The following is a 2,793-nucleotide window of genomic DNA, read 5'->3' on the forward strand; positions in this document are numbered from 1 at the left end:
TTTTTTTAAATTTAAACTTTTTCCGTCCATTTATAGTGTACCCTAATAATTAACAATTGAAATCGTGCTTCAAACTTGATGCGAAGTACAAAAAATTTAAATTATAAATACCGAATGATGGTAACTGAAATATCTGAAACAATGCTAACTATATTACATTCACATAACTATGTTTACATTCACTGAAATATATATTACAAATACGCAAAGTTTCTTGAAGAAATACATATCACAAAACTATGTTTACATTAAACCTAATCAGATTCATCATCTTCTTCCTCTGGTTCACCATCCTCTTCTTCTGATGTAGTTTTCTGATTATCATCGAACTTGTCTTCCTCTTCTTCGTCGCCATCGACCCTGTCTTCTTCTTGAAGATCGCCGTCCTCTGCTGGAAGTGCGTCGGCATCTAGTCCAAGGTTAATAATGTCATCATCCATAACAGCAGACCGAAGGGAGATCGGCTTACTGGTATCAATCACCATTTTCGAAGGAGTTGGGTCGTCAAACCAAACACATTTTAAACAATTTAAACGATGATTTGGCAAAACTTCTGCTTAATTCAGCGACATCCATGAAATAAATACATTTTTCATATAGAAAACAGTTGCAGGCATAAATCATTAACATACAAGTATTCAATAAAACATCAAATCCTAACCCTTTTAAAGCGCAACCCCTTATAACTCCACAATTTTCAGCAAACAAGGGTTTCAAAAAGGCGCCATTACGCGACCTTCTCCCACTTCCGTCCTAAAATTCTATCCTAAGAAAAGTAAAAAAAAAAAATTTAACAATTCATTATATTCAGATATAGAAAACCAACCTGGAATATTACTACACAGACAACAAAAAAAGGAAACTCTAATTGAGCTCAAAAAAATAGCACCCTCCTAATAAAAAAGATTACTTATTAAATTCACAAGCTGAAACTAATCCAAAAACTAACTTAAAAGAATAGGTAAAACTCATTACTCTAATTAATTAAAACCTAATTCTTAATTCAACGAAACTAACAAGAGGCATCACAAATTTAGTTTTTTACTTACATTAAAGTAACACAACAACTCCTAATAACATACTTCATTAAGCAAATTTAATCACCGATTTAGCAACAACTCTAACAAAATATTAAACTCACAAGGAAAACTAATTTAAAAGAATAGGTAAAACTCATTAATCTAATTAATTAAAACCTAACTCTCAATTTAACCAAACTAACAAGATTTAACAACTCTAACAAAATGTTAAACTCACAAAATAATATGAAAAAATATAATAACTATACCAACAAACCAATCAAATGATAGAAGTGGTGGCTCGTAGTGACAGAGGCGGCGGTAACGACGATTTAAACAGCAACCATGGTGGAAGATGCAATGGGGACAGTAGCAGATTCGACGAGCACGTGCTGCAGTGGTAATAGTGGGTACTCCAGGCACAGTGGAGACGTCGGTGGGAAGTTTCGGAAGCGGTTACAGTGACTGTTACCGTCGGAGGAGTAACCAAACGAGGAGAGAGAGGGAGAGAGCAGCGAGGAGAGAGAGAAGAGAGAGAATGGCATCGAACATGTGAAGGAGAACGTCTTCGCGTTTGAATTTAGCCCCAATTTTATCGTCGGATCTATCCGACGGTAATGTCTTTGCGTGTCCAAAACACAGCGCTTCACTAAACAACAGTAAACCGTCAGATTATTCCGACCCTAAATCTGACGGTACTAAGCGCGCTAAAAATTATTTTTTTTTCCTCCAAATATTACCGTCGAAATTTGTGTTTCGACGGTAATATTTTAAAGTTACAAATTTATTACCTAATCTGATGGTAAATCCGACAAAAATCTCGCCGCTATCTAACGATGGTAACTCTAACGGTACTCAACGTTTTTTCTTATAATGTCACAGTAAAATACAAACATTAATTTCAAAAAGTCTAATGGTAGAAACGGCCAACTTACTTGCAATGGAGGAGGTGGCCGGCAGCGTAGCAGATTCCTCGTTGCAGAGCAGAAGCGGTGCAGATTCTTCACGAAGCAGAGGCGCGACTTGAGCAAATTTGTCGTTGCGGAGAAGGGATAATGCAAGGAGAGGAGGCGGCGACAGGAGGCGCCAGCGGCAACGGGGCTGACGTACGGAGCGGCAGGGAGAGAAGAGGGTTAGAGAGGGAGTGGGAGAAGGGAGGTTAGAGAGAGAGAGAGAGGAGATTTCGAAATGAAATTAGAGAGAGTTCGCGCTTCGAATTTTAGGGCTCGTTTCCGTCAAATTTATCAGCGGATAAATCCGACAGTAACGCATTGTGGGTCACCAAAATGCAGCATTCCACTAAAGGAGTTTACCGGTGGACAAATCTGCCAATAAATCTCACGCTACATTTCGCGCTTATTTTTCTCGTTTTTCCTCCAATTATTACAAGCAACTTATCGTCAAAAACGGAAATTTGCCAGTAATAATTTGACTTGACGAATTCCACATAAAAACCGTTAATAAATCGACGCTAATGTATGTGACGCTAAAACTGACGGTATTCAAGACATCTCTTATAGTGTCGGCCCAATAAAAATTGACAAAAATTGATTAGTCCCCTTTTAATTACGTAATGGAATTGTTTCATAATTCATTGATGCTCTGACAATTCGTAAGAGAGAAAATTTGTTTCGGTCTGAACTTTGATACACTGATTGGTGATTCAATGCGTGAATTTTTGGAATTTCTAGATATGTAAGTTATGTCTTACTCAAATAATATTTTTTATTACTGTAGTTGACACTTTTTTTTTTTTATATTGTTGTGTTATAGT

Source organism: Arachis ipaensis, chromosome B06, assembly GCF_000816755.2.
Source record: "Arachis ipaensis cultivar K30076 chromosome B06, Araip1.1, whole genome shotgun sequence".
Lineage (NCBI taxonomy): Eukaryota > Viridiplantae > Streptophyta > Magnoliopsida > Fabales > Fabaceae > Arachis > Arachis ipaensis.